The 14,427-nt window shown below is 37.9% G+C and overlaps 1 protein-coding gene across 3 annotated transcripts in view; it reads left to right on the top strand.

Annotated features, from left to right (window-relative positions):
- The window catches only part of FUT9 (fucosyltransferase 9), a 108,671-nt gene that overhangs the window by 63,893 nt on the left and 30,351 nt on the right, over positions 1-14,427 (top strand). Inside the window, exon 2 of one of the 3 annotated variants that reach the window (XM_054064057.1) lies at positions 10,448-10,724. The exons of the other annotated variants lie outside the window; for them this stretch is intronic. The gene's annotated coding sequence lies outside the window, so the exon portion shown is untranslated. The remainder of the gene's footprint in view (positions 1-10,447; positions 10,725-14,427) is intronic. 3 annotated transcript variants of the gene reach the window in all.

Raw genomic sequence — 14,427 nt, forward strand, 5'->3', positions numbered from 1 at the left:
TGCCTATAATCAAAGCTTCATGTGAAAGGCCATAGTGTCACTGTTTAACAAGTTTTAGAGAAAGCAGTGGAAATCATATATTTATCTGAATTCCATGTAGTTTTCAGCTCATTTTATTTGTTAAAGATAAAAAAATGCAAGTTTGAAAGCACAAAAAATTAATATGGTATTTAAGAGACCATCACCCTTTTTTATGTGCTTCCACATAAGAACTGTTCAGCAGAACACAGCTTTTGACTTTTTTTAATTGTCATTCCACAGAAATTAACACCTCTGCTTTCAAAAAAGGAGACTTTTATTATAAGGAACTTTGGTTGTCATAGTCTTAATTCTGATCATCTTTGTAGTTGTCTACATCCATCTGATCAATTCTCATTAGCTTAAAAGTAATAGATAGGACAGGTTTGGTAGCCAAGCCAAATAATTCTATCATTCAAGTCTTTGTGAAAATACACACTGTTGCAAGTGAAATTAGACTTTGGGTTTTGTTTCGGTTTTGACTTTGTTTTCTTAACTTCTGGCAAAAATGGTAGATAATAATATTTGTTTATGAAGATAGAGACTGGATTGGTAAGACTACAAAAGGTCCACACCAGCATTTCATGGAACCACTGAACAGTTTAGATTATTAATTTGCAGCTTAGTAGTGTATCATGAATACTTGTGATTTAAAATCTATAAACTAAGAAAATGTTATTATTATATAAAAATTATTTCATTCCTTCATTTAAAACTAAGTATCCTTTCTCTAAAAAGGTTGGCAGATACAGAGAAGTGCTGTTTATAGGTGGAATTGCAAAGCTCAGCAGAGATCTTTACTACTAGTTCTTGTAACTGATGTCTTTGTAATTTTGTAATTTTAAAAGTGAATTTATATTTAAAAGAAAACCAATTTAACTTAAATGTTAAGTGCTGTATGTACTTATTTATTCTTTCTCACTATTCCTTTTCCCATCACGCACTTGCAGATTATAGTGAAATACCAATTTTATTTTATTTTTTTAATTGTAGATAATGTCCCTTACTCGTTCAATTCACGTAATTTAATCTGGATTCTTCTATAGGGCAATAGTGTGCTCATTGGTAGGGCAATACTGTCAGGTAGGAACAGGATTCTTTGTCGGTTTTCATAGCGATAGAATAGTCTAATTCTTCTGCGTATAAAAAGAAAAACACACTATTTGCAATGCAACTATTTTGTTTGGATAAGTGCTAAAGACTGTACTAGCTATATCGTTATTTTGGTGGCATAAATCACTTCCATTGGAAGGACACTCCAACAAAAAGACAAACATGAGCTGGTTGGAACTGCCTATTTGCAACATAAAGAGCATTTCACTTTAGAGAAAAGTTTCATACAACAGGATTTAAGCATTTTATAATTTTTTGCAAAAGAAATGTCTTCTGCATATAGAATTTGTTCTACATCATTTAATCTTCCTAAGTGGATGAGAAAAAAGTGCAGCAAAAAGTCACTTATCTTGTGCTAATTCTAATACTGCCAACTCATGTGTGTCAAATGTCCGTGTTTTAAGGAACAACAGGAAACAGTGAGCAGGGAATAGCTGTAAGGTATATAGTTTGCCCTAGTACATAGAAATGAAAATTCCAGGGCCAACACAGGTCAGGCTTGTAGCGTGCAGTACTGCAGAAATTTAGCAGAAATATTGTGTTGCTATATATTCCCAAGACAACAGTTCTCAAATTCTAAAACAATATTTTCTATAAATCTCAACCTGTCTTAGTATCATAGTATCATCGTATCACAGTATCACAGAATATGGTATAGTTTGGGTTGGAAAGGACTTCAAGGATCATCCATTTCCAACCCCCCTGCCATGGGCAGGGACACCTCCCACCAGATCAGGCTGCCCAAGGTCCCATCCAACCTGGCCTTGAACACCTCCAGGGATGGGGCAGCCACAGCTTCCCTGGGCAACCTGTGCCAGTGCCTCACCACTCTCATGGTGAAGAAATTCTTCCTAATGTCCAGTCTAAATCTGCCCCTCTTCAGTTTATACCCATTCCCCTTGGTCCTATCCCCACAAGCCTTTACAAATAGCCCCTCTCCAGCTTTCCTGTAGTCCCCCTTCAGCTACTGGAAGGTCGCTATAAGATCTCTTTGGATCCTTCTCTTCCCCAAGCTGAACAGGCCCAACTCTCTAAGCCTGTCCTCATATGGAAGATGCTCTAGCCCTCCGATCATCCTTGTAGGCCTCCTCTGGACCCATTTCAATAGCTCCATATCCTTCTTATGTTGAGGATTCCAGAATTGGACACAGTGTTCCACATGAGGTCTCACAAGAGAGGAATAGAGGGGCAGAATCCCTTCCCTCACCCTGCTGGCCACGCTTCTTTTGATGCAGTCCAGGACACGGTTGGTCTTCTGGGCTGCGAGTGCAGATTGCCAGCTCATGTCAAGCTTCTCATTGACCAGCACCCCCAAGTCCTTCTCTGCAGGGCTGCTCTCAATCACATCATCTCCCATCGTGTACTGAAAATGAGGATTGTCATGACCCAGGTGCAGGACCTTACACTTGACTTTGTTGAACCTCATGAGGTTCTCATAGGGCCAATTCTCCAGCCTGTCCAGGTCCCTCTGGATGATATGCCATTATTCCGGTGTGGCAACCGCACCACTCAGCTTAGTGTCATCTGCAAACTTGCTGTCAATATCATTGATAAAGATATTAAACAGCACTGGTCCCAGTACGGACCCCTGAGGGACACCACTTGTCACAGATCTCCATCTGGACTTTGAGCAATTGACCACTACTCTCTGAATACGACCATCCAAACAGTTCCTTACCACTTTGTCGTCCACCCATCAAATCCATATCTCTCCAATTTAGAGAGAAGGGTGTTGTGTGGGACTGTGTCAAAGGCTTTACAGAAGTCTAGATAGATCACTTGTCTTCACTGTATGTGTAGGGTATTCTTTCTCTCTAAGGCCCTGTACCCTTGGGTAGTTGCCAGCCTGTTAGTAAATAACCTGATCATGGAATCTTTATTCAAACAAATATATTGTTGATTTTTATTAAGCCTGTTCTGTTAGCTGTCATATTTACCTACATGTAGCTGCGGTCTCTTCAAAGGACACAGGATACAATCATGTATGCTGGTGCCAATATTCTTATAAGCTATAATTTGGCAACTTATGAATTCTTCATTCAAGTAGAATTTCTGGAAGGAAACCACATATTTTTTTAACATATCATACAGACAAGCTACAATGATAATGTCCATATTACAGCTATCTAAGGTGATCTTTTTGTTTTGGTGAAGGTGCCAAAAATTTTAGTACTCATATGCAGGTGTGAAGAAAGATGTGCATGTGTCTTAGTTTTGCCATTCACAAACAAAAATCTGGAACATGAGTCCAAATTGGTCCAGAACAATATTCTCTAAATAACTACACAAAAATGATTATTGTCTTAAAATTATTCCGATTAAATGCTTTTTCATGTGCTTAACTGTACGCATGTGAGCAACAGTTGGTAGAACTACCAATGTGCATTAGTAGAAATTATTCTTATAGTTCATTTAGAAACTTAGTGCATTAAGGAATACTAACATCTTTATAGTCATTTGAATTGTGGAGAAACACAGTGTGATTCTAGTGATTCATAGATACAAACTTTTTGGCTTACATTGCAAACTATATTAAAATTATTCTGTGTCTTGAAGTCAATTAATTGTTATCAATCATTGTTAAATGAGCTTTTTTCATGAGCTGGGTATATCTGTATCATAAGTAGTTAAATAAAGGGTATGAAAGATCATAAGAAAAAATATATTACAGACTAAAAGAAACAGCAAAAAAAAGTCAATTCTAGAAAAAAGAGAAAGAAACTGTATCAAAATATATTGGGACAATGAAGGAAGAGAAGAAGAAGAAGAAGAAGAAGAAGAAGAAGAAGAAGAAGAAGAAGAAGAAGAAGAAGAAGAAGAAGGAGGTGGAGGAGGAGGAGAAGAAAGCTGACCAAATAAAAAGTCAAATTAAGATAAGCAACAGACAACATGCAAAGAAAAGTTTCTTAGATATAGTGATGCCATTTCAGATAGTAATTTAAAGGAATTTATTTAATCTTTTTAGAGTAACAGACAAGAGCCTGTGGTGGAAATGGTGATCTCACCTTTTCTAATGAGAAATGTGAATTGACCGTCAATCAGCTTAAGCAAGCTGAAAGAGAAACTACCTGAGTCTGAAGTTCTGTGCGCCCAATATGTGCAAGATTAAAGCCTTTCAGGCTAAGGTCTTAAACTGCCTCCATGTCTTTCACATTCTTGTCTGACAAGCTACAACAGGGCAAAAAAAGAAAAGTTATCTCACCATCTTTCTACAATGATTTACTGCTGGTTGGTTTGGACATTCTTCTGAGGCTACTCATTGCAGCTAAGTGTTGTGCTCAAACAGTTGTTTGTCTTTCCTATTAAAGGAAACAAAGTATAGTCAATACCCAATTTCGTAGCCAAGTTCAGGAGCTAGGCTTCAGGGACTATATTCTAGTTTAAGAGACGTGGCTACCTACAAGTAGATGCCTACTTGTAACAGAAATGATGTTGTAGATTCAGCCTCCTCTGGACTGGTTTAAGTATCGAAGTGTTTCACCTACTAACAGGTGCAAATCCCTCTTGGAGGCTTCCAGATGTCTCATTCATTCAAGGGAACAGGGACACCTGAGTTAATATTGCAAACCCTGCTGCAAGTTCTCCACTTCCCAGTAACACAGTGCACTTTTCAGTGCAAAGTTATACTTGGCTCCAAGTGTGTAAGTTTTCAGCATTGCACCATTAAACTGTAGTTGCCTGAACCCTTTTCTAGTTCTTAAGACAAGTGACACTGAGCACTGTATTCTGTCATTCTCCAGTTTTCCCTTTCATTAGAAAAAAAATATTACCCCAGGAGTTGGATTCTAGTCAATATACTGCAGAAAGAAAAAGCATAATTCTCCTGAGAAGAACCAGAAAAAAATGGCCACTCTGCTGCCTGCAGAAGTGCATAGAAGATCTATCTGAGTTCGGAGCAAAGGATATTAGGCTTAACTCCTGTGCAGAATTTATTTCAAAAAGTGTTTAAGATGATTTCACCTCAGAGATTAATGTTTAAAGTGAAGAGAAGTGAGTAGTTGAAGGATGGAAAGCTGATTTGTGAAATGTAATCTGGGATGGAAACTCAGTTTGGGAAAGGACTGTAGTGTGCTAGGGTAATTTTAGGATGATTTTGCATTTAGATAATGTACCTGTGATTTGATGGAGAAAACTGATGGAAAAATGGGTAAGAAAATGATATAACTTAGAAACAGTGCAATTATTGAGACATAATTCATACAAGTACCATCTGTGGCACTGGCAATACATATCTTTTAACTTCTACTTGTTGAGTATAAATACTTTTTATAAAGTTTCCTCCTCACCTATGCTCAAAGAGGACATATCCTGTAGAGAAAGTCCCTTCATTAAAAGGGTCAAGGGGAGAGCACCTCCATTGGGGTGGCCACACTGTAGAAGAGAAAAGAGAAGATAATGCTGGCCTCCATGGCAGTCAAAACAGTATCTTCACAAGTTCCAATACCTCAGAGGCTATATAAAGTTACTTTTCTAGTCAAAAGCACTTAACTAATAAATAATGCAATCAGATTTAAAGAATTCGCATCATTCGGGGGATGCAGCAAGCACTGAGCAAATACAAATCAACGGGGGAGACTTGAGAACATAATGGGAAATATTTGCTAAATAGAAAAATACTAACGTACTCTGGAAATATAGGGAATAAAATCAGGACCAGCAATGAAAACATTTACTAAGTGTGTGGCCATAGGAATACTCTGTGTTTCTCTTACCCAGATGGTCCACCCCTTCTCACCATTAGACCGGATTTCCATGAGGTAGTACTTGCAGAGTGTTCAGACAATCCAAATGGTATGAAAAACAGTGACCCATTTACTTGCCACAGGAAATTTTCAGTTCCTCGTTTTCCATTGCCTTTGTTGCCATATTAAGGCCATCTACAACCACTCATTCCTCCAAAAGAGTTTACATTGTGTTTTCCTGCTATTGCTGCTAACTACCTCATCTGCTCTTGGGTTTTTAACCAGTTTCGTCACTGCACACTTCTGCTCATATGAAATCCAGCTGCCTAAACAGTCGCGTCAGTTACTACAGCAGGCTTGCCTCTGTTCTGAAGCTCTATCTCCTTACTCTGTTTCTTACCACATCGAAGTCAGCCTTTGTGGTTTTGCTATTTTACATCACCTTGAAACATGTCTACCTTTATTCACGTGGCAAACATCTTTCAAGTTCGTACTAGGTAGCCCCTTAATATTACAACAGCTTTCTAACGCTGATCTTCCCATTAACACCTAAAGACACACTGTTTGGAATGAAAACTAAAAAAAAAGTTTAAAAGTTAATAAAAAATTAAAAAGGAGTACTCTGTTATGAATTCACCAGCAAACAAGATGGCTAATGTAGGACTGTTATAAGCTTTCTAAAGCAATTTGGACATGCATGCTTAAAGGTATGATCTTACTTCTGCTTTGTCTTTATTCTTATCTTTTGCAGCACTCATTTATTGCACCTTGGCTCAGGCAAAATGCTCCCTGTTGCAAGTTTTCTTGCATGTGAATGTTCATAATACAAATAGAATAAATTTCTATTCTGATGGGGTTAACGAGGAACCTGCCAAAAGATATATTATTTCTATACAATTTTAGAAACAGTAACTAAGTGGTATATCAGCCAGCCAAACCCATACACCTTTATAAAGGAGAGGGCTCTGTGCTCATGCAGAGTCTGAGCTACACTCATGACCCAAATCAACTCACTTATGGAGTAGGCTTTCTTCATCATCTATTGCATAAGCAAGACAACATTCGTAACAAAAAAGTGTAAGGCAGACTCCACTGAGCTGATAGCATTCATAATAAAATATATTGTACACAAAAAGATATTTCAGATTTCCCAGTGATCTAAATCTTCTCTGTGTAGTATGATGGAGAAAAAAAAAAAGGTGGCAATATTTGTGGTGATATATAATAGCATAGATTAGAGCTATCAGCAAATGTCAACTTCTGTTTGCAGTCTTAAGCATACTCTTTTCCACATATGTTTTACAGTACAACCACTATTTACATGCATTTTAGTATTTATCAGATAATGTAGTGCCCTCCAATTTTTTTGTCTGCATATTAGCTAGCATTTTCAGAAAAAAAACACAAAAAACCCACAAAACAAGTCTTCAAAACAGCAATAAAAGATCTTAAAAGCCCAGTCTAAAAACCCAGTTTCACAGGTAGAGCTGAAGAAATTACTTTAATTACTCTATTTTTGATCTCTGAGAGAATCAAGTTTGTTGTTCCAGTCCCCAGGCTCACATTTGCAGTAAGAAAGTGAAAAACATCTGAAAAAAACATGTAAGTTAAGCAACCTGACCTTGATTCTGTATTATGTACATTGTACTAGCGATATCTTTGTAAACTGTTGTTTTAGGTGACTTAATAAGCACAATTCCTAGATGCGATCAGACTGAAAGCTCATGAGAATGAGAGTGACTGAGAGCTGATGCCATTGAGATGGAGCAATAGAGAACAAAGACACACACTCATTTTTTCATTTCCCTGAAGGTGTAAGCAGAGACACTGAGAGAAAAGGGAGGAGAGGGGCAGCCAGCAAGCTTAGCAAGTTGCAAGGTTTTGTGCTGCTATCTATTTCCAATATTTTCTGTAAGAAACTGCTTAGGGTATCCAAGAGAGTCACTCACTGGGAAATCTCACTGTAGCAAGTAGCTGTTAATTTCATTTTAAGTTATTATACTTTCCCATAGTACAATTTGGCCTCATAAGTGCATATCTAATAAATGCTCTAACCCAAGATTTTTTCAACTGCTTAAAGATAAGGATATGCAGCATAGTGGTTATCTCCTGGAGCTGTCCTCCAAAATGTGCTGTATATTTGGCACAGGCTTAGCTGTATCCTTAGCAGACCAAACAGTTCAAACACAAGCTACAACACTCAGTTGAAATCCTTGCCCTACACAGTATCAAGCTGCGACTATTCAAAAGGCTTTGACCTCCTCAGTGTTGAAGAAAAATTTGTCATAATCCAGAGGAAACCAGAGGCTAATCAGGAACTATACTGTGGTGTTTTCTGAGATAGTCAATGACAGTCAACCGAGTGAAATATTTTAATGTGTATGAAGCATATAAAAATCAACTCTTTTTTAACATTTTTGAACTTCACAAAAAGATGAAACTCTTTTGTTTAAATTTCAGATGACCTAAACTATGACTGAAATGCATAATGGTATTATAGGAAAGGTGAAAAAAATGTTATGAGTCTACAAAATAAAACACCTAATGTTTCACACGTGTGGTTGTTTTTCCTGGAGTTTGGATCAAAGAGGTGTGACAAACACAGGGGAGTGTTGGACAGAACAACATGCAAAAAAAGGGATAAACATGTTGTGCCTTTTTAGTATTCCAATTGCATTGCTTCCTTCTGTTGCTTCAAATCATGTCTGACACTTACTTAATTAGATTAATCTGATAGGTTGCAAATGTATATCCAGGGCTGTAAATGTAATTGACGTGTTAAAAATGTAATCATACTGGTCTGAGGTAGGGGCATCTTGTCCTACTAAGGGCATTCCCAATTTTTGGACCTTTAAGTCAAAAATAATGGTTTAGGTTTTTTTTCTTTACATCCTTAGTTAACTCAATACGTTTGGGCTTTATTTATTATGCGGTTCAGATCTGTCATTTTCACTTGTCATGGTCAGTGACTTCGATGTCCATAGCTGTCATTCAACAGCATGTAATCATAATTTTTTCCTCTCTATGTTATTTTTTGTGAATTTAAGAATGTCCACACTTACAAATCTTTAATTGTCTTTGAGCTTAATAAAAGAGGTTATGATTCTGTCCTGAAAGACATTGGTTTTCTTCATAACAGTAAAACTGGTTTATAGTTTTGGATGTTACTAATACCATTTTAGATGACAAAGGTGACATTATCATTTTAACCAAATAAGTGAATAGTAATCTTTGTTCCCTACTTTCCTAAATTTTTTATTCTAATATTTTCTTTATCTCACCACTTCCATAAATCATATTTGGATTTGTGTTTATTGGGGACAGATTTTATTTTCTCGGATTTTTTTTCACTTCATGTTTGCAATGGCCTTTTTGCATGATGGAATTTAGATCCTGGGTTGGTGTTGGCAGTTGACTTATAAAGAGCTCCTTGTAATCTGCAACATTTTAGCTGGTACCTCTGTCGTTTAGACCCCTATTGTGAAAGAAGGTAGAGAAGACTTGTATATGCAAAAGTCATATGTACACTCCCCTGCATCCTTTTTACACCAGTTCAGATTAAACAGTCCAATTTAAGCCCATAGATAAGCTTTAGAACATTTCTGATGTCATCGCATTTCATACATACCCCACATGACACTACATCTATGCAAATTAAATGTAGATATGATAGTGTCCTAATCCACTAATTTTATTTTTTGTTACATATTTTGTATGATAACATTAGATTTTTCTTCATGCTAAAGAAAATGTTTTTAATAATGATATTAGGCTTTTCTGCATGAACATGTATTTTCTTTTTTCTCCTTACTGGACAAAAAGATCTTTGCCCTAGGGTGAAATGTTTGCATTGGGGATAATCACACCTGGGATCTTATTCTCAAGAAGTTCTTATTCTCCTACTTTTACTCTCTTTTTATGTTTTATAACTAGCAGGACTTTCATTTGTTCGTCAAGATCAAAAAATATAAGCTTCCCCAGGCAGCTGGGGTTGTTAATGCTTGTTTATTGCAAGGCACAATCTAGGGCTACTCAGAAACAAAGCTGATGCTGTCAGGAGAGATTCAAGCCAGAGGTGGAAGATCTTTCCTGTACAGCATTTATATAGGTTAGGGTATTTAAAATTGTTTTAATTTTGCCACACTCAGAGTTCACAAAAAATGATTTAGACAGTTTAGTCAAGCCTCAGGAACCCATATAGATTGCTACTTTCAGAAAGCATAATTTTTGCTTATAACACAATTGCAAGATCATAGGTTAATTCATTACTATTACCCCTGGGTTAAAAAACACCATGGATGGCCTCCCAAGGCTCATGCCATTAATCTTCCTTTCACAGGGGACCTCCTTGTTCATGAAGACATGAATCAAATGTATTTGTAAAAACTTCATATTAAGATATGAGACTGATATACTCCCTTTTCAGTGGCATCATCCTCAGACATAAGAATAGCATAGACAAATTGATTGCATTTCTCTGTTGTCTATTCTAAACCTGTTGGGTGCCTTACTAGGAAATAATGAAGTTTTACTTTCTCTTTTTTTTTTTCTCCAAAGTATTTGCATGAGTTCTTTGCTCTTCAAACTGTGCCTGAGCTCTACAGTTAAAATTACTTTTCCTTGTGTATTTGTAGGGAGACGCCACAACTGAGCTGTGAGCTAACCTGGGCTTTGCTGTGTACCCTGACTGTGATCAGGAACAGACATTGGTATGCAGGACTCGTCTTAAGATACAGCCGCAGGGATAGCAATCGTCTATTCAACACCTCATTCCTTTTAATACCAGAAAGGATACACGCCACCTTCTCCTAGTTTGTGTTGACAGTTAAATCAGATGGGAAGTTCAACTCATTCAGCTGCATCAGATATTTAAAGAAGTTGAAGAACTTTGTCAACACATCCCAATTCAAAGTAATAATTCATGAAATACTGCTACAAAAAAATGTTTGAATTAAAAGGATTATTTACCTCTGTATATTGAAAATAAGTAGAGGATTTTTTTTAAAGATATTTGTTAGCAATTATTTGTTGATTTAAAATGGCAGTACTTGTACATCATGACTATTACTCTGTAATTTCTCTGAACAGTTCATTAGCACCCATTACAGTGCATTTGGCACACCTCTGGGGCATATATGCGGCATTTTTCTTTTAACTACTTCTTGAGTGGTTTGCTTAATATACTATCTGAGATAGCCAGGTTCAGCAGCTGCGTTGGCCAGATCTGTGCTTCAGGAGCCTATCACCTTCAAAACAAATCTTTTCTGTTACCTGTGAGTATGCTTTTCTACTCTGACCAGAAGCAGAAGGCATCCTAGCTTTTTTCAGACTCCAGGACCTGCATATTAAGTCAATGTGCTCTGTATTGGTTTAGGTTTCTTAAAACCTTCAGGTTGTGGTAATATACATTATCTGGAAGATACCCTTTACTCATCCTTCTGTAGAACTAGCAGGTGACAACAATGAAGGTAGACTTGCATGTTATTGTTCTCTGCTACTTCTGAGAGTACTCTGAGCATTAATTAGATTTGACAGGCAAGAGAAGGACTTTGCATTTGTTGATCAATACATTTCAGGCAGAGTAGTTGCCATATGCAGGACTATAAAAAGTGAAAATTTTTGTACAATAAAATAGCCAGGCTATAAATTCAGAGGTTGTTAATAGCAAAATAACGTTGATCATTCATCATACTCTTCAATTCTATCTCTGTTCTATCTGAAGATATAAATATTAAATAATTAATTCCCACAACCTCTCAGCAAGTTGACTCGTTATTTCCTTTTTAGAGATAAACTGTGGAAGAGAATAATTAAATATTTTGGTTAAGGTCACACAATAAGTCTGCTGAAGATGTGAAAATGGAATCAAACTCTGCTGATTCTGTGTTTGGTTCTTTAGCCACGGTACAGTCTTTTTCAGCTATATCTCTCACTCGTGATACATCTTATGCATAGTATAAACTAGAAATATATCTAAGAAGTTAATTACATTCTGTCCTTTAAAATTATTTGCTGATTTTAATATTAAATACATTCAAGCAGTTTTTTCATAGGATTATGATGGCAAAAATCTAAACACAAATCTGAACATAATCACACTGTTTCTTGATGTTTTCGTGGTTTAAACAGCTGATAACACCCACAGCAACTTTATTAAGAGAAAGATTAGCAAATATGGGGGTTTAATTGGATTCCGTTTTCAAAAAGATCAAAGCCCTAAAAGATTAGCATTTATATCCTCCTTCTTTATTTCTTCACGACGTTTTAAGCAAACCTGTTGTTATGAAAATTAAGGCTCTGTTTGAACCAACAAAATCTGCATTTTTCTAGAGAAATGAGAGGGTAGTTTTTAAAAGCATCTTATATAATGATTTCTAAAATCTCATTTTCAAAGGCAAGTACAAGCTATGGAGAGGGCTGAATTTAAACGTATGAATATTAATCACTGGACAATACCCAGAAACTTTAAAAATTCCCCTGACACATTAGCTGAATTTTTAGGCTACCTGTGTCTGGAGACCTCTGCATCCAAGTTTCTGTCAGTGAAGTCTTCAACATACGAGTCCACATATTGGCTTCTGAACTCTGAGGAAACTATGCACACTTCTAGTGTGACTGACCTGTGGCACATTCTATTACCCTGCTAGGAACCTCAAATCAATGTGTATTCTCACTGTGCTCCCTGCATACTTAGACCCTGCCGGCATTTTTCAGGCATACCTGAGCATCACATGAGTCAGCACGGAGAGAGTAGTATTTACTTGACATGTAGCTGGAAGCACTCAACTACAATATCACAAGATGTGCTTAAAATATGTTTTGTCTGAAGTTTGAAGCAGAGATTTACACCTTCTGCAGGGTCTCACGTGAAGTTGCTGTGTTCTGGGATTCATCACAGATGGAGTGGATGCATCCACAGCCACAGTGTTTTGGTCATGTTCAAGTTCTGCTACAGTAGCCATGTATTTAAGTTTCACCTGGGATGTAGAAAGATCTTTATTTCTGAATGTCTCCTTTCAGCTTAGTTGTTAATCATTTGTCCTAGAAGACAGGAAAACAAATCAAACACAGAAGGGATTTGGATTTCATTCTCCTGTCTTCCAGAACAGTGTTATAGACAGCTGCTCCTTACATCCCTCATCTGCCAGCTTAGAAAGGACTGACCTTGCTTCATCCGTTTGACTCCAAAAGAGGACAGATGTCTCTACATCCCAGGACGAAATAAGCACCTACTCTCCCTCACAGACAGCTATTTTATGATGAGCTGAATTACTTACGGAGATGTCTGTCTCTCTCCTTTGATATGAGAACTAGTATATGCAACAAGCATATTATCAGGATTAAAAGGAAGGCAGGGACAAGTGACATTATACTGGCGATCTGCTACAGGCCACCAGACCAGCTAGAGCAAGTGGATGAGGTGCTCTATAGACAGAAAACTGCAGCCTTGCATTCCCAAGCCTTGGTCCTCCTGGGAGACTTCAACCACCCCGACAGCTGTTGGAGGGACAACAAAGCAGACCACAAGCAATCCAGGAGGTTCCTGGAATGCACTGATGATAACTCTTCCTTCTCCAAGTCATAGAAGAGCCAATGAGGAGAGGTTCAATGCTGTATCTTGTTCTCACCAATAAGGAAGTGTTTGTGAGAAAGGTGAAGCTCAAGGGAAACCTTGGTTGCAGCGGCCATGAAATGGTTCAAGATCCTTGGGGAAGTGAGGAAGGTATGCAGCAAGTTTTCTACTCTGGGCTTTAGGAGAGCAGACTTTCACCTCTTTGGGGATCTGCTTCATAGAGTAGCATGGGATAAAGGCCTGGATGGGAGAGGGGCCGAAGAAGGCTGCTTAATATTCAAATATCACTGCCTCCAAGCTCAGTAGTGATGCATCTCAACAAAGAGGAAGCCAGGCAAAACTGCCAGGAAGCCTGCATGGATGAACAAGGAACTTCTGGACAAACTTAAACACAAAAAAGAAATCTACAACGGGTGGAAGAAAGGGCAGGTAGACTTGGGGGAATACAGAGAAATTGTCTGAGCAGCCAGGGATAAGGCTAGGAAAGCTAAAACCCTGACAGAATTAAGTCTAGATAAGGATGTTAAGGACAACAAGAAGGGCCTCTGCAGGTGGGTCGATGATGAAAGGAAGACTACTGAAAATGTGGGTCCTCTCTGGAAGGAAACAGGAGACCTAGTTACCCAGGGTACGGAGAAGACTGAGGATTTTTTTGCCTCAGTCTTCACCAGCAAGGGCTTAAGCCACAGCAGCTAAGTCACAGAAGGCAGAGACAGAGACTGGGAGATTGAAAAACCACCCACTGTAGGAGAGGGTCATATGTGAGACCACCTAAGGAACCTGAAGATGCTCAAGTCAATGGAACAGATATATCCGCAGATCCTGAGAGAACTGGCTGGTGAAGTTATTAAGCCACTATCCATCATATTAGAGTTGTGGCAGTATGGTGAAATTCCCACTGACTGGAAAAGGGGAAACATAACTCCCATTTCAACAGGCCAAAAGAAAGACCTGGGAAACTACAGGCCAGTCAGTCTCACCTCTGTGCCCAGCAAGATCATTGAGCAGATCATCCTGCAAACTGCTGAGGCGCGTGGAAAA

This window comes from Cuculus canorus, chromosome 3 (genome assembly GCF_017976375.1).
Source record: "Cuculus canorus isolate bCucCan1 chromosome 3, bCucCan1.pri, whole genome shotgun sequence".
NCBI classification, from domain to species: Eukaryota; Metazoa; Chordata; class Aves; order Cuculiformes; family Cuculidae; genus Cuculus; species Cuculus canorus.